Source organism: Corvus hawaiiensis, chromosome 3 (genome assembly GCF_020740725.1).
Source record: "Corvus hawaiiensis isolate bCorHaw1 chromosome 3, bCorHaw1.pri.cur, whole genome shotgun sequence".
In the NCBI taxonomy this organism is placed as follows: domain Eukaryota; kingdom Metazoa; phylum Chordata; class Aves; order Passeriformes; family Corvidae; genus Corvus; species Corvus hawaiiensis.
In genome coordinates, this window is record NC_063215.1 from 6,819,155 (window position 1) to 6,842,513 (window position 23,359).

General features: G+C 43.0%; 1 long non-coding RNA gene across 1 annotated transcript in view; it reads left to right on the forward strand.

Moving 5' to 3' along the window:
- The first annotated feature begins 743 nt into the window (after positions 1-743).
- Positions 744-23,359, forward strand: part of LOC125322763 — a 35,621-nt gene continuing 13,005 nt past the window's right edge. Inside the window, exons 1-2 of the long non-coding RNA XR_007202213.1 lie at positions 744-850; positions 6,091-6,176. This is a non-coding gene — a long non-coding RNA (uncharacterized LOC125322763). The remainder of the gene's footprint in view (positions 851-6,090; positions 6,177-23,359) is intronic.

The following is a 23,359-nucleotide window of genomic DNA, read 5'->3' on the forward strand; positions in this document are numbered from 1 at the left end:
ATTTCTGGTTTCTTACTCTGTAATTTCTTCATTTATAGCTGGAAATGTTGCCAGAAACAAGGAAAGTAAAACAATGTGATACAAAGATTTAGTTCAGGCAGCTCATGGAATTTGGAAAGGTCACAGAATAAAGTACAGAATAAAACTGGAAAGAAAATAAAACTCTCCAAACCATAATTTGAGCATAAAATGTAAAAGAACTTTTAGGCATGCAGCTCTCATACTGTAAGCTGATCCCAAGTACAGTTTGATATGTCCACTATCAGAATTTCCTGTTACTCAGAATTCATGAGATGTGAAAGCGTGCATCTGTGGAGATCAAACGTAATGCTTAAAAAATTCACCATCAAAATGTATAAATAGTCCTGCTATTTATACCAATTGCTTGGAGTTTTATCATCAGAACTGCGGCACTTACCATTGTACACATCAGAGACCAAGGGAGACACGTAAATGTTTTGAATAGAACATAGTTCATTATGGTTCTTTTAATCCATAGAGTTTTACGAGCTTTAGAAGGGACTCCATATAAAATTAGACCTCATTCATCCAAATAAAATGCATTGAAATAAAATGGGTGAATCTCAGTGAATATTCAGCTCTGCAGTGCTTTTGCACTGCTCAAGGATACTCTGCTGAAGTCCTTGCTGCTAAATAACACCCTAATGATTCTTTCTGTCAGCTAAAAGTCTAAAATATAAAAATAACTGTAAATATTTTTCTGTCATTACAGGGGCAGATCTCTATAAAGAACAACATAACCACTGTGCAGTGTTTACATATTTATTTTAAATGCAGTAAAGACTTTCCTCTAAACTGAAAAGAGCGGCAATAGTCTTTTATACTCTAGGTAAGGAGCAAATTTAGGTGGAGTTTCTATTTGTTGAGCCTCCCAAATGATGAATGTTTAATAAACTCTCAAGCCTCCCAAATTAAGAATGTTTAAATACAAACAAAATACTCAGATACAATAGATGGGATTAATTTATGTGTTTCATATTTTAGATGCCTCTTTTTAAGGTAGTCCCTCAGTCATTTTTATTTGTAGTCAGTGGAGAGAAATTGAAACTGGGATTCACCTCATCCCACTGCAGAGGGTAAAACCAGTTCAAATTATTTAAAAAATATAATATTTCTCATATATGATAATTCTGTTCAAGTTCAATGGTTGTTAAAGACACTAAACCTGGAGTCTGTTGGAGTGTGTGGAGCTTCATCCCTTTATGCAAAGCCACGATGATTCACAGCAGAAGGTCTGACTCAGGGATTTCTAAAAGTCAGTGAAGTCAACAAATTTTGAAGTTAGCATGGTTTGGGAGGACTGAAGATTTTTATTTACTACAGCAGTTTAGTTTACCTCACAACTTTCATCACACCCCACTTAGAGCAGAGAGCACTTTAAAGCTCCACAGCAAACTCTCTGTAACAGATTGGTGGTGTCAGCAAGGTGTCACACACCAAGGTAACACCAAACAAAGCTGCACTTACAGCTCCCTCAAGGCACTTATAATTAACGTACAGGAGCAGTATTCTCCATAAGAGATCCCATTCGATGCATTAAAGGTGCTTTAATGAGCAAAATGCATGAACTTTCCAATTTGCTGCCAGATTAAACCTTACTTTACTTTGCTGCCCATGATTTGCTCCTGCACAGTCCCTTTTCTCATCCAGGTTCTTATGTGGAGTTTGCACCACGGAACGGATTTGCATATGTCACAACAGCTTCATTAAAAAGCCACACTGTTCAGGCACACAATCTTAATGAAGGACAGATAACAAGGAAAGGACCAGGTTTACTGTTTCATAAGAAGAGCAAACAAAACCAAGCTTTTGGTGGAAATTCGGAAGAGTTTTAGACTGAGCTGTCATCCCAGTAGTTTCACAATCAAATTTCTAACTGTTCCAGTGTTATCATCATCATGCACTAGATTCAAATAGGGGTTTATGATTTGCTCTAAACACAGTTAACACTTCCTTGGACTCACCCTATTTGGGGCAGTATGTGAATACAGGAGCTTATCTGCTTAACCATGAGGCAAGGAGCACCTGATTCCCAGTGTTTGTCAAGGTTGTCTGAAAAATTTTGTTACAGGATTATCCCAAAGGCCCAGGACTCAATCCTTTTGCCTGTGCATAACCTGTGAGGTTTATTTTTTTTGGCAGATGTGTGGTATTTCCCAAAGGAAAAAAAAACATGCAGGACTTTTACAAGTGTGTGATTTCCCTTCAGTACTTGGACACTTGGTGCATAGAGTCTGACTCCCAACACATGGAGGATAATGATGCACCTGCTTTCAGTGATTAACACAGGGCACTGTAATCATGTGCAACACCAGATATCCTCATGGACCGTGAAGCTCCTACGTTTCAAGCCCAAAGATTCTGCTATGAGTGTCATCTGAGTCATGTCAAGCATTTCAAAGCACTGCTTCAAGAAAGAATTCCAGAAACATCAAAAATGCCCTTTTGTCCTTCAATTCAGAGCAGTTGTTTAAAACAAAAAAAAAAGAAAAAGAAAACCAAAGAAACCAACCCAACTAAAAAGCAGCAGACCCTTAAAGCAGTAGCAGTTTTTCCTTTCTATGAGTCCTTACCTTAGCTCTTTCAACTTTCAGGGACAGTTTTTTTAATTCCTCTTATGGATGAAATAGGTGTTTGTACTTGTAGGAGGACAAAATTGTCCACTGCTGTAAGTGTGCAACCACAGGCAACTAACAAAGCTTCTTTGATTTTTCTGTCATATGTCATCAAGCTTCAGCACTTGCTTTAATCTCTGCTGCTTTCCCCAGTGCATCCAAACATTTATGCTTTTGTTTCCCTTCCCCTTATGTTTTTCTTGTTTTCTGGCTGAACTTCTGCTTCTGCAGTGTAAGCTCCAGGCTTGGTGCAGACCTGGTCTCAGGCACCAGCTCTAATTATATAATTAAGTCTAGGCAATAAGAAGCAAGCAATACTTTCAGTTTATTTGCTTTGTGAGGAATCACACTCATCTGGGTCAAAATGACCTGACAGATATTTCTACATGCCATCTGTTTCTGTAAAACACATGCTTCTCAGTGCAATGTTACCCCTTCTCCTCGTGTTTCATTCCTTATCCTGGACTGCTCTTTGATGGGGTGTTTTGCAGAGGCCAGACCCTGTAAAAGCCTTGACACTAGGAAGACACAAAGGCATTAAAATTTTTACTGTCTCGAGAGAGAGATCCTCTCAGTACATCGTGATCATTGGCGTCATTAGTAAGATTGCAAGGATTCGGAACATCTCATGTTGGAAGGGACCCATAAGGATCATCAAGTCCAAATCCCTGCTCCATGCAGGACTACCTAAAACTAAACCATGTGACTAAAAGCACTGTCTGCACACTCCTTGAGCTCTGACATCATTAGCATCCTCACATTTCAACAGAACTATGAACATTCATTCTATATCGTGAAGAAAAGCAGTATCTAAATATGATCAAAACTGAGAACACCTTATTTACTCTTTCTTCTTGCCTCAGCTCCTTCTCAAGGTGTTGTCCCTTATGCTGCTGCCTTCACTTTCTTGGTGTTCCACTTGAGAGCACACAACCGACAGCTTTCCTAAAACATGGTCATTGCCAAGCTTCTGTTGGTGGGCAGCACTTGAATTAACCCTGTTCTGAATTGTGCCTCACAAAATTCATGGGAATAGGTGTATGTCATGTACGAGTGGTTTCTGAGCTGCAGGCTATAGGGTAAAGGCTGCAATTACAAGGGGAGCACCTGTCCTCCTTTTATCCTTTTACTGGTGACACCGATGCCGTTGGACATTATCTTCTAGAGGACAACCTATATTAAGAACCCCTCAGGGCTGGGGTCTGCCAGACTGTGCCTGCAGAGCTGAGATTTCAGCATGTACAGTACCATGATAAAGCCTTTTTTAATGTGTCTTTGGCCACGTCTGAGAAGAACACACAGTGGCTGAAATCACACTCCTTCAAACAGCAGCTGTTCTAGATGAACTCCTGTTTTCTCTGTGGCATTCTTACCAATAGTTTACCTGGTAAGGACAAGTTAAAAAAAACCCCAAACCATTTAAAATTAAATTCCATGATTTTAGTTTTCTGGAATGACCATGTCTAGTGACCTGGTATGCATTATAATGAGGGCTGCTCTGAGGAGCCAGAATGAACCCAGAATCTGAGATCACAAGCTCTTCCCCAGCTGGAGCAGCTTTGGGAAAAGAGAAACAGAACAGGATAACCAAAGACTTGCTGTGTCAGAAAGTACTTTTGGATCTGTTGGCTGTGATGGCAAAGCCACAGCAGCTACCACAGTCCCTGGCCTTCTGCATGGGCAGTGGTTTTCTTCCTCTACTGCTCTGCAGCTCAGGGTTGTCACTCTGTCACTCTTCATGAGGCTGCTCTGTAACCAGGAGCACAGAAATGCAAGGTGGATAGAAGTGAAATACAGCCCTTTAAAATGAGCAGGGAAACAGAATGAAGTTCTCCAAGCAGTGTAGCCAGGGAGGTGGGAATATGTGTGATATGTGTGGGAGCAGAAGGAGAAGGCATGTATTTTTAAGACAGTTTTACTATCAAAAGTAGAATTTTGTTTAATCTGCCCTCTCCTTCAGCATCCCATTCAACCAGTTGGTGCTACAGCACACCAGATTTGGGGTTTGCTCTTTTTCTCACCATCCTTGTATGTGTCTTCTACAGTTTCTACATCTTTCCTCAAGTCTGTGTTTGTACTTTGCCTGTTTTTCTGTGTTTCTATCAGCTGTCTTCTCTTGTGTCTTATTTTTTCACTCCCTCATTTAGTTTCTCTTCTGTCTTTCTGACTGACTGTGTTCTCCTGGCCTCCTTCCAGCTTTGCAGCAGTATTTGTCCTCACAGCATCTTGCAAGGTTTTCCTTGTGCAGCTAGGTCTTTTCTTTTTCCTAAATTATTAAAAATTCTAGGCCTTTTCAGACTTCATTTTCAAGTGCAATATTTTCAGGTGTATATCTGAGACACTCCCATCAACCTCTGTTCACCTATTAAAAAAACAAACAAACAAACAACTCTTGCTGTAGAGGTGTTGAATAGAAAAACACAATTTTCCTAATAAGAAAGAGAAGAGCAGAAGGTTTCTCTAGGGGAAGCAACTCAGTCAAAGCAAAGACGCACTTATAAATACATCTCCACCACTCCTCATTTTGTGAACAGTGACTCAGATCTCCCAAAAGTAGACACCTGGTGACTGATTGGTTGAATTTACCCTCCAAGATCTGCAGGATCATTGATTCCCTCTCTGCTGAGTTAGACACTTGGTTTCCATGTAGACATTTCCATGCAGACCCTTCTGTTGTCTGAACTCGAGACTGAACCCTGCCCACAGAGTCCATCAAACTCACTAAATACCTCATTCCAGATAAGGTCTTTCAAATCCTAGACATGTTTCAGAAGTCAGGAATGAAGTGGCACATTAGGGCTCAATTCAGGCACAGACACAAAGGGATCTCATGACCTTTGAGATACCCTGGGGTGTCCAAAGATAACCAGACAGGTTTGGCAGATGCAGCATTTAACCTACAGGAGACCTACATGTTTTGGGATGTCACTGTCAGGTCAGGGAGCGTAACTCCAGACATCTCAAATGCTTATGCTCAGTGAAGCTGCACTGTGGGCACCTAAGGAAATCTATATTAAAATTAGACAATTATTATAAGCACCATATCTCAGCTTTGACGACATGACAATCCTTCCTCTCCTCAGTCAGCACACATAACTGTGCTGCTCTCACCTCCTCTCTTGGAGGATACTGCACAGTTTCTCACTATAATCATCTACAAATAGTAAGTTATAATTATGAGGGTGGTGAGGCCCTGGCACAGATTGCCCAGAGAAACTGTGGATGCCCAGTTCCTGGAAGTGCTCAAGGCCAGGTCAGACGGGGCTTAGAGCAACCTGGGATAGTGGAAGGTGTCCTGCCTATGGAAGGGGGGTTGAAATTAGATATTGTTATTGTATATTGTCAGATATTGAAGGTCTCTCTCAACCCAAACCATTCTATGATTTTATGATTTTATGTTCTGAGTTGTTGGGTTGTTTTTATATATATATATGTATATATGTTATCATTTCAGCACTGCATCATGAGGCAATACTTCAACCACTGACTCAAGCTGAGGCTGGATGTGCAGCAGTGATCCTGTTTTTCAGACTAACAGCTGTAGGTATTTCCTTCCCTTCCTTGCCGTTTTTGAAGATGTGACCCTTCCTATTTCTTTGTTCTCCATGTCATCATGCTCATACCTGATTTCTTTCTAAAACATTGTGCAATGTCCCCATCGAACACCTTCCCAATCTGTTCTCCATAATTTCCATTCAATCCACAGGCTGCCCTCCTGCTCAGTCTAGTTGTTTGTTTTTTCCTGATAGTCCTATTCCCAAGCTTTCCTGTCAAAAACCCAGTGAAATTCTGAGAATGATGCAGTGCTCCATGTCTCTCTCACTTCATGGAACACAAACAATTGTGGCCAAAATCCACCCATGAGATGTTATTGAAGAATTAGATATGTCTTGAAATTATCATTGTTGATAGTTGCCGAGCTTTCCCATACCAAGGTCCAACTATTCTTAACACTTGTGAAACAAATTAATATTTGTACAAATTTGGTACTGGGCTGATATTATTTCTTACTAAAATGAGAGTACAATCATCAAAGCATCCATACATATTCATAGAAAATATTCAGATCCAAGGATCTGAATATTTTCTCTTTTGGGTCCCAGTTTACCAGCATCATTTTCACACTTGCAGTTGGCCTGTCCATTCCTTGAGCTGGACTTTATCACCTCTTAACTGTCCTCATTTTGAGCCTCTGCGAGTCAATAGTCTCCAAAGATGGGCTTAGGTTTTACATTTTCATGCCTCTTTTTGTGTTTTTCTTTTTCTGTTGAGTATCTTGGCTAGAGGAAGTCTTTAGCACTATGGAGATGAGCTTGCATTTAATACTGATGTCCCTCCTCAAGCCAATTGCAAATGACTAGAGCTCTTTGATCTCCTGAGGGAGAGAATTTTCAATAATTACTTACTTCAGCCCTATTAATTCTCAAAGTAAAATACAGACTTATCTTGGACTCCAGGACTGGGGAAGCAGATCCAGAAGCTGAGCCTTAAGGAGTTAAGAAAACCAGGTTGTTCAGCTGAAATATCATGCTTGGCCTTCCTTTTGTACTGTAGAGAGTATATTCCTGGTCTGGCTCAGGCTTAATAAGTGGGGCTTTCTTTGTTAGAAATAGTCAGTAAAGCCACAGTCACCTGAGACTGCCAGCCCTGGGAAGGATTCTGCAGTGAGATGGCTGCAGAGGAAGTGAAGGACAACCAGTGCCCCAGGTCTGCTTCTGGGATCAGTCACACTCATCCTCCAAAGCTGGAACATTCAATGGTCTGCACCTTCCTTTCCCACCCATGTCCTGGCAGCAGTCCTTGCTTTGCCATTCCCATGGGGGAAGTGAGAGTTCACAATCACAAAATCACCTCTTTCAGCTGCCACTGCCGCTGGTGTAGCTGAGCAAACTTCTGCCTGTGTATGGAAGGAGTCGCAGATCCTGGGAGCAGCTCAGCTCCAGGATCAGCCATGGGATGGCAGCAACTTGAGGGGTTTTTTCAGCTCTACCGTGGCAGAAAGGGGATGGGAGGTGTCACTTGAGGTCTGGGGCATGGAGCTGAGGGCTATATAACTGTGAAATTAAGAAGAAACTATACATCAAACCAATTATTTAATTGTAGTTTAATATGAACTCTCTGATGTCCTTTGATTTATGTTTGTCAGCCTCTAAAGTTTAAAAAATTTTCTCCTCTGCCTGTGCCGCCTGTGGAGCTGTGTCTTTGATAATTTATGGTTTTTAGGACCCAAGGAAAAGTACTGGAAGGCCATAGTTCACAGCTTGGAGACTGTGGAGGTGGACACTCAGAAATACCTGAGAAACAGGGGCTGAGAAGGAAAAATATAAGGAAAATTATAAGGAAAATATAAGGAAAAATACAAGCCAGACCGTATATATGACTTTTCCTTGGTGTTGGCGGGAGAATTTTTGCTGTCCTGCCTTAGCACAGTGCATAATCAAAAAGTGGAAAGCACTGGGATGCAGAAAAGCCATCAGGTATTCAAAGAATTAGATGAAATAAAATCAGTGCAATTTGCATTTTAAATATCTTTTTTGGGGACTCTGTGGCTTGTGAATTGCTATGTTGCATTACAAAATAGACTAGATTAAATGCCTTGCATTTTGTGCAGCAGTCCAGTTTTCAACTAACTAATTGTGGGGGGTTTCTTCTCTCCCTTCTTTCATTCCACATGCAAAAACCACAGACAAACAAACAAACAAACAAACAAAAAACCCTACTCATGGAGTCTAATTTTTAGTATCTTCAAATGAGTGTTTTTTTCAAACATGAGCTCCTTTTTCATAGCCAAGGAAAAAAATTCTTACAAAAACATGCATCTCAGCCCTGTTTCCATCCATTTTCAAATGATTACAAAAGTCACTTTTAGCACTTTTTAATTTGAGTGTAATGGGGCATCACTAGATTCTGTAACCTTGCAGTCTGGCCTTTATCCCCTCTTATCCTTTCACTTACATGTCGAATTCAGCAGGAGCTATGACTGTTTCTATTAAGACCAAATTAGACCCATGGATGGAGGAGAATAATGTTCGATACCCATTAAAAATGAGCAGTGCTCAGTGAGCTCATGGTGCATTTTTCTCCACGATACCATTCTCAGTCTCTGTGTGCTTGTGAGACTCACTTGTCTTGCAGAACCACAGTGTCCAACAGTGAAAGCAATGCTGTTTCAACACTTGACTCTACTAATACCAAGTGTGAAATCTGTATTGATGTTTAACAATCCAAAAAGATTACATTCCAACTGATCTGATTCTTACTATTTTCTTTCAAAACCCTTCATTTCATCCAGTAAAATTTACTGTGAAGTGCAGAACTATTTATGCCCTAATCAGCATATTCACATCTTGGGACTGTCCATAGCACCATTGCTTTTATGAACCTTGGTGTATCTGTAGATTGGTTAAACTTGCTTTTGCAGAGCCATTAAGTGCATTGCAATAATTCCAGAAATCGTCTGAATTTACCTCAGTTCTTACAGCTTAATTGTGCAGGTAGGGTTGGCATTATACACCTGTCTCGGTTTTGAAAGACAGGTGTCTGCTAAGGACGGCAGAGGCCCCCCTTGAAGTGGCAGATATAACCCCTTTTCCCTCCAAGTTATTATATTTTGAAATCAAGAGCCTTTAGGCGAAGATGTGGGAAATAGGAATAACAGTTCTTTACTATATATATATATGTATATAACCAGTCAAACAAAACAACAACAACTCTGGCAGTAACAGCAATCACAAACCCAGTCCCAGCCTTCTCGGCTGTCGGGCCCTTTCCCCTCGGGTGCAGTTCCGCTCGCAGCCGGCAGGGGCGCTGGCGGCTCCCGGTGAGCAGGGCAGGTGCGATGGTTCCCCCGCGGCTGCAGGGGGCGCTCCGGAGCGAGCTCGGGAAACCCGCGGCTCTGGTGCCCTGGGATCCCGGGAAGGAATGGAACAAAGGCTTCACAAACCGCTGGGCAGCCGATCCCGGACTCTCAGGAACAGCAGGCTGGAACAGCAGGCTGGAACGGCAGGGACGGACGCAAATCCCGGGTGGCAGGCGAGATGTATCCAGATGGGAGAACCCCACGGAGGCCCAGGCAGGCAGGGCGAGCAGGGCTACAGCGTAGCGAAAGCTCGAAGCAGCAGCGGAGCAGGGCAGCCACAGCTCGGCCTCCAGCAGGGCAGGGAAAGCGGCTTTTGGGGTCCCAGCGTTATTTCCAGCAGGAAGAAAGAACGGCCGAAAAGAAAGAAGCAGCAGCTCCTTTCTCTGCAGCTTCTCTCTCCGGACGCTCAGAGCGAACTGACCCCACACCCAGGTGTAGACAAAGGAGTAGCCAGGCCCGCCCCACTCCTCTTTTTGTCTTTCTTAAGTACAGCTATTTGTCCCCTAGCAACATGCATATGGGAGAAAATTCCTTTAACAGGAAAAAAAACTAAGACTAAACTAAAACCCCAACAACACCCAACAATTTCAAGGGAAGGTAATCATAGAATCATAGAAGGGCTTGGGTTGGAAGGGACTTTAAAGATCACCCAGTTCCAGCTCCCTGCCATGGGCAGGGACACCTTCCACTAGACCAGGTTGCTCAAAGCCCCATCCAACCTGGCCTTGAACACTTTTGGGAATGGGGCATCCACAGCTTCTCTGGGCAACCTGTGCCAGGACCTCACCACCCTCACAGTGAAGAATTTTTTCCTAATATCCAATTTAAACCTGCTCTCCTTCAGCTTGAAGCCATTCCCCCTTGTTCTGGCTCTCCAGACCCTCATAAATAGTCTCTCTCCATCTTTCTTGCCACTTCCTTTTAGGTCCTGGAAGGCCACAATTAGGTCACCCCAAGGCTTCTCTTCTCCAGGCTGAGCAATCCCAATTCTCCAAGCCTTTCCTCATGGGAGGGCTGCTCCTTCCCTCTGATCATCCTGGTCTCCCACCTCTGGACTCATTCCAGTGTCCTCCCTGTGTGGGGACCCCAACGCTGGATACAGTTATCTGGGACTCCACAGAAGGGGTGTCTCTGAACTTAACCAATAACAAGTCAACTACAAAGGAACTAAAGCTATTCAGACTCACTTTGCAATGCCCACAAAATGTTAACAAGGAGAAGAGAATGGAAACAGAAAACAACACTTGTAAGTTTGCTAGACAAATATTTTCCCTTACAGGTGTCTTAATACTTGGGAAAGCTCACAAATAGAATTGAGCAGGGAACAAAGTAGATTAACTTCTGCAAGGAAGTTCAGTTGCTGAGTTGTTGTTGCTCTGGTTAGGAAAAAAGTGCTAAACTTTTTTTTCTGCATGAAATCCATGTAGTTTGTTTAAATTCATCCCTATGTGTTTATTATCTGGTTTTATGCTACATACGATTTTACAATAAAATAAATAGATGGGAAATTTAAAGTATTTTTACATCATTTTACCCCTAAAATACCAAAAGAGATAGTTTTAAGGGTATTTTAGATGCCTCCCATTATACAGAATGGATACAACACTTGTTTTCACTGAAATTTAATTTCTTAGCCAGAAATGATAATTCAAAAATCTCCCAAGATTTACAGACCTCAGTATCTGTGCAGATTCAGAGCAGTAGATAGATGAATACAAAATCAACCACAGTCACTTCTCACCTCTTCCTGTTCATTTTCACTGGTCTTTTTCACCCACTCCCACAATGCCTAGAATGAGATCTTTCAGCTCTCTGTTGCCCTGGATTTTTTTTCTGAAATGTAATCCTGAACAGATTAATTTGCTGAGCTTGTGCCCCTTCCTCACTACCTCTGCTGGGATCAGAGACTGGAGGCTCTCCTGAGCTTGGGAATGGGTTCCAGCTCTTGCTGGCAACATGGAAAAACATTAACAAGGCCTGAGTCAAGTTGCTATGACCTGACACAAACCCTGCATCTCAGCCTGGCAATGCTCCCATTTGTGGGGCTTTTTCGTGCCTCTGTTAATGCACTACTGGGCATATCAGTATCTGTTTAAGGAGCTTCCTTACCCTGGTGGACACACTGTGATTTGACTGTCAAAGTCTCTATTTCTATAACATTTCTTCAGAGCTGTCTGCGTGATCATATGGATCAGAGAGGGGCAGAGGAAGACCATGATCTCAGAGAAGAGGCATTGGGTCAGGTCAAGCCCACTCCCTGTCGTTGCACTTTGAGTTTCCTGTGGACTCTCATCAGAAGTGTCTGGGGTCACAAGGCTCTGGGGTTACAGTGAACACTTGATGTGGTTCTTCACTAAGTTGTGTTTCTTAATAAAATCTTCACATTCAACTCAGGTTTGCCTAACCCTAAGCTTTGCCTATTTCTAATGGTGTTGTCTGGAACTTCACAAAGCAAAGGAACGGTTGTGCCATTCCAGCTCCTCCCCGCTGTCCCCACCATTGTTTGACCCAGTCATAGGCTGGCACTGTACAGAGTGCACAGGAGTGGAGAAAGGGGGCAGGAAATTCGTGGTTTCAACTCGTATGACTCTGGCAGGATGCACAGCCAAAATGCAGATGCCTGTGCAGGAAAGGAATTCTACCAAAGGCACAAAAAAATGTAATTCACTGGCTTCACATTGACCTACAGCAGACACAAGCTGAGAAATCCAAGAACAGTCCAGGACTGAAAATTAGCCATGATTAAACCATCCCATCTGATGCTTTATTGTCTGCAAGTAGACATGCTAGATTTTATGTTAGCCACAACCCAGTCTATTTGCAAAAAGTGCTTGTGTTTGAAGTCATCCATCTCATTTTCCACAGTGAGGGGAACTGGTTGAGAAAGAAAGACAGCAGCAGCATAAAACAGGTGTGTTTATTCACAAGGTACCTCATGCACTGGCAAGACTGGCAGTCTGCTTCTGTTTCTTCAACAGACTCCTGTAACTTTTAATATGTTCCTTGCTCTCACTCAAAACCCTTTAAAGTCGCTTCAAAATGACTGAAAACTGAGATTGGAGCTCAAAGGTATAGAGACATCAAGGATTAATTTGCTTTTTACCATGGTCATCAGGGAAAGATGAACTTCAGGATGTGAATTAAAAAGTGAAAAGAAGTTGGAAAGGTGGAAAAGAAGAAAAAACCATCAGTCCATCCTTAAGTCTGACTGCTCACCAACTGACGGTCCGCAGCTGATCTTGGAATAAAAAATTAAGCCAATGCCACCCCATTTCAGCCACTGCTGTGCAAAAGCCCAGATTCTCTTTTGAATAGAGTCTACATTGAAAATTTTTATAACCAGTGTCAAACAGCCCAGATCAGTTATGTTAGCAGAGTGCTGTCATGGAGAAACACTCTGAGCCTGAGCAGGAGGCTGAACTGCAGCCACAACAGCTTTGGAAGTAAGAAGAAACCTCCCATCCTTGCCTGTCTCATGACATGAAAAAGAGTCTGGATGCATGAACTGGGATGCAGGACCTATGCTATTTTCAAGACTTGAATCATGGAATAATTAGGGTTAGAAGGGACCTCGAAGGTCAGCTGGTTCCAACTCCCCTGCCATAGGCAGGGACACCTTCCACTAGACCAGGTTGTTCAGAGCCCCATCCAACCTGGCAGCAAAGGCTTTGAGAGGTTTTAGGACCTCCTTTGAGAGGAGGTTTTAGGACCACAATGTTCGGGTCCCTCCCCTGCCGTGTAGCCCTGGGAGAGGGGCCCTGAGGGCACAGACACGGGGCTACCCTGTCCCTGCTCAGCCTCGTTCCCATTGGTTGGTTTGTGTTCCCTGCGCGGGCAGAAGGACCCTTGGTCCCGTGACTGGAACAGTTCCTCAGCAGAGCCCCGGCCATGCGGCTGGAGAAATAAACATCTCTGAAACAGCTAGCAAGAATCTGTCTGTCCATATATATTTCCTTTCCACGGGACTCCTGGTTTGATATATGCGTGTTGCAGGATCCCCACCGCAACAAATGGTGGAGATTTGTGAGCAGAACGATCCCCGATCCCTAAGCGACTGATTTGTGTGAGTAAACCCTGGAAACTTTGGATTCCTCTTCTTGGTTTTGCTTTGCTATTCCATATCTAAACTATGGAGGAACCGTGGGAAGACTCTTGGCTCTCAGAGCCGCATATGGACATTTATCTTAAACTTAAAATGATTCTTGAACAACGATTTGTAAATTTTAGCTTGATTCAAGCTCAAAAAGAACTGAAACACTTCCTGGCATGGTTGTTTAAGAACTTTTTCTATGTTTCTTGGGATTTAATTCTTACGAAGGGCTTTTGGAAAACCGTTTGGACACAGTTAATACTGGAGTCAAAATATATGCCGATGGAAGAATATTTTCGTGAATATTATTTAGTTACCGAGACTGTTGAGCAATGTCAGCTGTGTCCTGGCGAAGGGAAGCGTGGCGCAGGGACCGTGCGGCCCAGGCCACGTGCACCGAGCGCTCTGAGAGCAGCAGCGAGGCAGTTCCCGCGCGCGGGCGGAGCCACGCGAGCCGCAGTGTCGGCGGCGGAGCGAGGAGCGGCGGGACCCGGCGGGACCTGCACGGTCCCGTGCAGCGCGTGGTGGAGCGAGCCCCGGGAACGCCCGGCCGAGAGGGGCGGCGCGCGGGCGGCGGCTGGCGGCGGTGGCGGTGGAACGGAGCCGCACCCAGCCGAGACGCGCGCTGGAGCAGGGCGCGGGGGAGTCGTCGCTCGGGGGCCCGGCCGAGACGTGGGTGCAGCGCCCGGCAGCGGCAGCGAAGCTGCGACCAGAGGAGGCGACGCACGGAGAACTGAGCGGCGTGGCCCGGCCCGGCCCGCGCAGCCCCGAACGCGACCCCGGGAAGAGCGCGCAGGCACCAGCAGCCCCGACAATTCCAACACGGGAGCGACCGAAAGAGACAGCAAAGACGCAGCGAGACAGAAAACAGCAGCCACTCGGAAAAAGGAAAAGATCATAGCAACTAAGACCTTAGGGATAGTAAAATGGTATAATGTTAAGCAAAATTATGGTTTTATAACAAGGTGTGACAACCAGCAAGACATATTCGTGCATAGAACTGCTATTAAAAAGAATAACCCTGAAAAATGCATCCCAAGCTTGGGAGATGGAGAGGTAGTGGAATTTAATATTGTACTAGGGAGAAAAGGGTTACAAGCATCGCAGGTCACTGGGCCTGATGGTGTTCCTGTAAAAGGCAGTATATATGCAAAAAATCGTAGTCATGTTAGACAGTATCTCCATTGTAAGCCCCCCCTACAGTTTCCCTTTCCTAATCCCACCTTTCCCTTTTACCCTATGTCCTATTACCCCCAGTGTATTCCCAATCCGTTTTTTCACCCCATGGTTTCCCTCACAAAACCATGCTTTTGCCAATTGTTTCCCCAAAAATCCCTTTCCAATGCCGAGTGGGGGATGAAAAGGGGGAGGGAAGAAGTTAAACCCTCTCCTGCCTCAGTTTCCCCACAAAGCATGCTCAGAGAATTCTGTCTCCCTTCTGTCAGCCCTAAGATGTTCCAGAGAATCTGTTTGGACATTTAAAGACTCAGGAGGGTGGCTTGTTTTGTTTTGAAACTGTTCTTGTTATGTTTATCCAGTTGTTTTCATTCTCCTTTTATTAAAATAAAACGGGTGAGGTGTTGGGGTCCCTCCCCTGCCGTGTAGCCCTGGGAGAGGGGCCCTGAGGGCACAGGCACGGGGTTTCCTGCCCCTGCTCAGCCTCGTTCCCATTGGTTGGTTTGTGTCCCCTGCGCGGGCAGAAGGACCCTTGGTCCCGTGACTGGAACAGTTCCTGAGCAGAGCTCCGGCCATGCGGCTGGAGAAATAAACATCTCTCTGAAACAGCTAGCAAGAATCTGTCTGTCCATATATATATTTCCTTTCCACGGGACTCCTGGTTTGGTATATGCGTGTTGCAGGATCCCCACTGCAACACCACAATATAAAAGACATGTTTCTGAAACTTCATTGAAAGACATGTTCTAGACTTGTCTGAAACAGAAAATATTCTAATTTTGGGGGGGGAAAATGGTTGTTTACACTGCAGAAAGAGGTTTTTTTCATACTAAAAAGATACTTCCTTCTTCAGGGTAATTTCTGCTTATGTTCAGGTATTTTACATATTCAACAATATTTAAGATCATTGAGACAAAATCCATTTAAGTCCTAAACAAGGTCTTTACTCTGTAGGTTGGCAGGCAGATGGGGGAATCTCCACTTAATCCCAAGGAGAAAGAGAGAGTTAAAGAATTTTTTGACTTAGAGACCTGAAGTCTGCTTCTGAATATTCTTGTTCAGTTGAGCAAGTTGCCTGTGCTATTAATTTTAATGATGCTCTAAGACCAGCAGAGGCATCTCCCATTACTGAGCATCCCTAACAGAGTGTGAGACCCACCTGCCCTGGCTCTGTCACTGTGAACAAGCACATCTACACCACAGTGTCCCTCTGCGCTGCACAGCCCAGCTAGGAGAGAGGAAGTCAGGTTCTAAGATGTTAGCTGAAAAATTAAATTTTCTCAACAGTAAGAAACACAGAAGATAAACAAGAATATTATTAAGCTTGTAGCCAGTACCTGGTCATTTTGGTCTGAGAGGTAAATAGAAGTGATAAAACAAACTTTCCTAGCTTAATTCTCTTACCCAAGTTGAAAGTAACAAGAAAATACTTGTGCTCTTCTTAATGGTTTCTGAGCCCTTACTGACTCTAAGGATATCCACACTGATTATCATAGAAACATAGAGTCATTACTGTTGGAAAAGACCTTTAAGATTACCAAATCCAACTGTGGATCTGCCACCACCACCATATTCACCATTAAACCATGTCCTCAAGGGCCATTTCCACAGGTTTTCTGTACACTTCCAGGGATGGTGACTCCGTCACTCCCCTGGGCAGTCTGTTCCAGTGTTTTTCAACTCTTTCCATGAAGATTATTTTTCCTGTTATCTAATGCTAAACTCCCCTGGGGCAACAAAAAGCAATTTCTCTATCCTAGGAAAAATAATCCAATCTGGCCCTAAATTCAACCACTGTAACAAAGCAGCCAAGGACACACCTTGCTTTTGGGTAGTTTGTCTTTGTGCTGTCTCCAAGCCAGCTTTCAGTTAGATCAGATATGTAGTAAATGTTTTATAGGGAAAAACAGCCCAAGATTACACAATTTGTAATCATAGGGAGAACATTTCAAAAATTTTAGAATTGAAGTTCTTTGCTTTCCTAGTTTCAACTTTATTCATGACAACTATCACCCAGAATTGCCATACCTATAATTTTTATTGAAAAACTGGGGGAATGGGAGTATGACAGTTACAGACAAAGACTAGAAAAATAAAATTTATGAGAAGAACACAAAAACATGGGATGATTTCTCCAAAGTGCCTTTTCTAGGGAAAAATACAATCAATCATAATTCTCAATCTGGCTTTGCTAATATTTCCAGTTTTAATTATGAACACACCAGAAAGCTAATCAGGGAAGGATCATACCTACTAATGTGTGATCAGAGGAGACAGCTTGTCCTAAAAATTTCTGAGTGACAGTGGTCCAGGAAATTAACAACTGTCTCTACATACAGAGAGACAAAGTCATAATTAAAAGAGGGAAGCAAATAAAATAAGAGCTTCTGTTGGCCATATTTCTTCATCCAATGCAGGTCTGTTTGTGGCATTCAATTATAAGTGTAAATCAGTGCTACTGCTTTGCTAAAATTACAATGCGATATTTATTGCAGTGGTGCATTGGTTTTAACACTGCTCTGTTCCAGTTTGCCAAAGTCATCAAAAGTGAATTCTGAAAAGCCAGAGTCCCTACTCTAAAAACAACTGTTTCCCGTGGAACAGATCCTTGAAGAGATAAAGTTTGATGCAGAAAGTGTGAGAAACTTTCACAGTGCTACTCTTAAATATAAGTTGAAATAACATATCTCAGGAGGATGAAGAATAGGAAATCAAAGACTTTTGTAAGACAATGGTGACAAGAGGCTTGGCTGCTTTTCTGTTTTATCCCTGAGAGATCATCCTTCTGGGAGCCCTTGTGACTTTGGGACAGTTTTGGGAAGGGGGAGTATAGCTAGCAAAAGGAAGAGTTTGTGGAAAACGTAACAAAATCAATCTGTTAGCACATGCTATAGGCAAATAGTTTTCTCCACAGGAGGCCAATTTATCTCCAGAAATGTGGAGTCTATGCATTATTTATCTGCCAGAACACAGAACCTAAAACTTGGTGGGAGATAGATGACTTGGGCTTGTATGAAGGTACTCTAAGATGACAGAAGTCACAGATTATGTGAGAGGATGTGGCAGGGGCAAAACCTGCTTAGGTGTTTAAGCTCAGTCAGAACAGAAGCAGTTTATTCATTTTTTATCCACACATGATTAACTGACAAATGGCGAACTGTCTGCTCAGAGTCAGGTTCAGTTGTGTGACAGATGATCACAGGACTAGATACTTACAAATGTTAACTCCTACAGATTTCTAACCGTGCTGTCCCTCGCTGGCTGGGTACCAGATCCCTGTAGCATCCCCAGGGAGGATGTTTGGCCCAGCCTGGGCAGACTGGTGATGCCACAGGGCAACTTCTGGCAGACCCAAACCAGGCCCACTCTGCTACTCCTCTCCCTTCAAGATTTCTCTACTACAACACAAATTTTCATGCCGCTCCTTTAGTTTATTTGGGATGGCTCTTCATTTCAGAAATCCCTTTAGAAATCACCAGTTACTGTTTCATATGGCTGATGGTCATCATCTTAATATGATGAGTTTGGGGCACACTGCCCTCCAGTTTGTGTGTTTTATGCATGCTCCCTGTGTGCTCTCACACTCAAGGCAAACAGGGATGATTGTCCAGGCTGTTTGCCAAGTGGGCTGTACAAGCTCTCCCATAAAGTATGAGAGCCACATCACCTTAAACTGCATCTCCAGCCTTGAATTTTAATACTACAATTTTGATTGTTGTATTTAAAAGATGTTGAAAGAGGCCACTTGCTCTCATAGTTTCCTGCTTGGGTTCCCAGTGGTGTTTTCCCCTTGAAGTTTATTCCTTGCATATAATAAGTCTTTCCTTTTTCATGTCTCTGTGTTTATACTGATAAAATTGTCTTTAAATTTAGCTGCTTATTCTATTCATTGCCTGTGGGCTGAAGCCATAAATCTCTAACAGCTGTAACCAGAGCATCTGGCAGCCATTTTACTTTTGGTTCACAGGAAGAAATGGCAAAGGAGACTTATGTGTTAAGCTTTCTCCTTGAAAACGTGCAGTTATTCCCTTTGTTTTGAATAGAAAAGGAGGATATAAATGATCCTAGGTGTCTCAAGAAAATACTGCAGGGCGAACCATATATTCCTTGCCCATGCAAATCACATTAGTGAGAGCTGTGGATTAATTGGTCCAATCCCCATATAATTTTATCACATTTTCTTTGCTCCTTCCCTGCCATATAACCTCATTAAACAGTTCTCTTTGCCATGTAGAGAGAAAAAGAAGTAGCTACCTACCCTCATAACTTTGGTATGCATGTACATAACGAATTTGAATATCCATTATTGTAGAAATAAATACAGATAGTGATCTCTCTATTAACATTCTCTGTACACAAAGACAAATGAAAAGACAATGTCATTAGGATCCCAAAGAGAGTCAGTATTGACTGAAGGATGGCAGCTAAATGAGAAGAAGGAGCTGTAGAAAGTTTTAACTTGCTTTTCTCAGACTTCTTTACTGTGATCAGATTTTTTCTGCAATACTGATGTGTATCGTTTGGCAGGCCAAGCAAGGAGTTGCAGTACCACGGGAACTATTTACAAGTGTAAAAGTGTACACGAGTGAGGATACAAGTGTATCCTCAAGTATGTTACTGATGTGCTAACACAATTTCATGGATCCCAGTGGACTGTGTTATGTTTCACATAGCTGAAGCACGGTGCAGCTGGCAGTAAAATACACAGAGATCTCCACTTGTTTAGGTAAGTTTATTAGTTTCTGAGCTCAGCTGACTCTACCTGCTGCTCACTTATTATTTCTGCAAGCATTAGCAAATTGAAAAGCTGACGGTAGCCCCGGGCCTCACTTGGAGCTCAGGCAACTTACAATTGGATGCTTCGGTGCTGTTAAGATGCCACATGCTGTTGTGCTTCCTGCACTCTGTTAAAAATGATCTTGCAGATGTCTTTTTAACTTCTGTAAGGCTTAGTACAAGGCTTACTGGGGTGGGGAGTCTTGCTCTTCAGTTCTTCTCATCCCATTTCTGGATAAAGTCTGTATTGCCTACTGAGCTTGAAGAGATAAGCAAATCCTTAGTCCGAAGGGACAATTGGCTATCATGAGTTCTTCTTTTTAATTAAGAGGGCTGAGAAGCAGTGACTTTGCTGTGCTTTCTGTGTACAAGTGCAGAAGTAGGATTAGTGATGCACTCTTTTGGGACATTACATTAATTTGAGGGAATCTTGCTTTGAAATGAGCATCATCGAACTTCATCTGGTTTCAGTTTTGTACACCAAGCAGCTCAGGACACATCACTTACCCTTTACCCAAAGGAAGCAGAGCCTTCTTCATAAGCAGGTGGGTGAACATGTCTGTGAGATGGACATCTTTAGCTGTGGCCCCGTTGTTAGGAAGGGAGTTTGTGAAAATGTACTGCGAAGAGTGAGAGGTATTCTTGTCACAGCACTGGGCCAGCTGAGGAACCTGACTCCTCACAAAAAATAAAGAATTAACACACACACATCTGTTTTAACAGGAAACCTCTTCTTTGATCTCAATTATACGTGGTGGTTGCAAATGAAGAAGGGGCAGCACTATGTAGTAGTAGGTCTATTCTATAAAAATATGGCCAAAACAACATGTCCAACCTAATTTTTGAAGAGTTAATGGTAAGGTGCTAAGTCACACATGAGATACACAGCCCATCCTTAGGACTGATAGGGATTCTCTGTGTGAGTGGCATGTCTGCAGTCAGGGAATGGGATGTGTACTTCTGACTGCATCCTGATCCCAAGAGTCCCAGACTTGGTTTGGAGCCAGGCTGCTCAGACCAAGGCTGGGGAGAAACTCATGCGCAGAATCCGCTTCCCAGGCTGAGGCAGTTTGTGTCACACTGTCTGGGAACACATCCTGTGTGAGTGTGGAGTGAGACCTTAACTGCCCTTTGAAAACATCCATCCTGATGGCTGATGCCAATAATTCATTCTGCATTATCCAGCCACTGCTTATTGCTGAATCCCATCACCCTGAGTGAGTGCTCTAGTGAAAAGCAGTGGTGGTAAAATATCTTGAGTAAAGCTTTTGACATGGGATTGCAAAGCATTTTCTGTGATTGAGAAAAATACAGGCTGGATGAATGGGCTTAAATGGGCTGGATATTAGTTGGATTACCAGACTTAAAGGGCAGTAATGAATAGTTCAGCATCCAGCTGGCAACCAGTAAGTGGAGTACAATGGGGACTGATTCTGGGACAATATTATTCCACATCTTTATCACTGGCCTGAATGATCAGACAGAATGCATCTTCAGCAAATTTGCAGGTGAAGATGCAGTGTGTGGAAATATGTCAAATGACAGTAAAACTTCAAGTTACAAGGAACTTGATAAACTTGAGCCTGTGGACAACAGAATCTGACAATGTTCAGAAATGAAACAACACAAAATTCTGCACATGGGTCTTTCAAACTGCATAATTGGCTGCAACAGCAGTAAACTTCTCTTGCTTGTTTATAGGAAATTCACACCTTCAATGTTGCGATCTGCTTTGGGTCTCCTCTTCAAGAGGTGATTGGAAAACCACTTGCAGAGTGCTAACAAAGTTGTCAGGGTCTTAGAGGATACAACCATCAAGAAGACAGGGGAGTTTTTTGTTTAACCTGGAAAAAGGAATCCAAAGAAGAATCTAATTGCTGACCACTTGAAGGATTTTAAAAGGGATGGAGCCAAATTCAGCTCAGTAATAGCGGCTGGTGGTAAAACATTCAGCAATACCCATGAAGTGCAGCTTGGGAGGTTGAGGTAGGTTAGTAGGAAACCCATTTTCACCAGGTGGGTGGTGCAGGCCTGGAATAGCTTGCTGAGAGAGGCATTTGAATCTCCAGTCTGAGTTTCTCAAAATCCAACCAAACAATGTATGGTTGACATGATTTATTGTCAGCAACAGCTCTCCTTGAGGTTGGATGTTGGATTAAGTCTCTCTGGAGGTCTGTTCCAGCCAAGGTTTCTATGATTTGTTCTCCAAAAGTGCATTGACCACACAGATATGACAAATGCTAACCAAGAACACTTCATTTTCCCACCTCTCTCTAGTGGCTGTGTTAGGTAATGTTGGCAGAGTTTTATTTCGCAGTCTGTATGCCATAAAAGTCCTTCATACAATGGAATCATAGGAAAAACTACTGTATCTGAAGGGATATCTGGAGGTCTAGTCCAAACTCCTTCTCAACGAGCTGTCTTCAAAGTAACATCAGATTGCTCAAGATTATTCAGATTTTGAAAATTTCCAATCTTATAATCACAGAATCGTAGCGTTATTAAGGTTAGAAAAGACCTCTAGGAACAAGTCCAAGTGTTAACCCAGCACCAGTGTGTTCATCACTAAACCCTATGCCCAAGTGATACATCCATGCACCTTCTGAACATTTCCAAAGTTGGTGATTCCACCACTTCCCTGGGTAGGCTATTCCAATGTCTCACCAACCTTTCAGTGAAATTTTTCCTAATATCCAATTTAAACCTCTCCTGGCACAACTTGAGGCCATTTCTTGTCAAGCTGTTCCAGTGTTTAACACTTCCATTATGAACAACATATTGAAATACTCTTGCTGTAATTTCTTCCTGCTGTCCGTTTTGACTCTGTCTCTGGGAAGAGCCTGTTTCTCCTGCCAGTCACTCATTGGGACAAGGAAGAATTCAGTGAATCACCCCTTAACCTTCTATTTCCTGACTGAATAAACCAAATACCTTCAGCCTTTCCCTATAAGTTGGGTGCTCCAGATCCAGTTCCACACCAGCACTACAACAGCACACTGCTGATTTCTGTTCTATTTGCTTTCCCCCAGGACCTTTCTTGTAAAGCTTCTTTCTTGCCAGTTTTTGAGTAGCAGCCCTGTCTGACAGGTGATCAGTTACTCCCCAATTTGTTGCAATTTGCTGTAATACACAAATTGGCCAAATCCATCCAGTTTGTCTGGAATTTTTCTGTCCAACCATCCAGCCACACCTCGTTGTTCTGGCTGTAAAAACACCATGGGAGACTGTGAAAGGACTTGCTAAAGACCAGGGGAAAAAAACATCCACTTCTGTTCCCTCGTTCTCAGAGCCCATCTTCTCCTCACAGATAGCAATCAGGTTGGTACAGCAAGACTTAACCCTGGTAAATCCAATCTAGCTGTTCCCAGTCACCTTCATGTCCTTCATCAACATGGAAATTACTTCCTTGGAGACTTCCTCCAGCAACTTCCCTGGCAAGAGATGACTGACAGTCAGTTCCCCCTTGATTTTTTCAGGTGGGAGAAATTATTACCCTTTTTTTTTTTTTAAGTCCCCAGGGAAACCATGATGGCCACAACCTTTAAAAGGTGATAGAAAGTGGCCTCAGAATGAAGCTGACCAACTCCCACAGCACCATACAAAACATGTACTATGGAATTAAATCTATCATTACATTTTCTAAGGGAGCTCAGAAATATCTTTCCCCTTAGCTAGAGCTTGTATAGAATTAAGTCAGCAGATTCAGAGCAGGGAAGCTCTCCCCCCTCCCCTTCCATATCACAATTCCTGAAGTATTATTTTCTAGCTATTTCTAAGAAATAAGGGAGGATAGAAGGGCTAAAAATAAAACCAAAAGGTTTT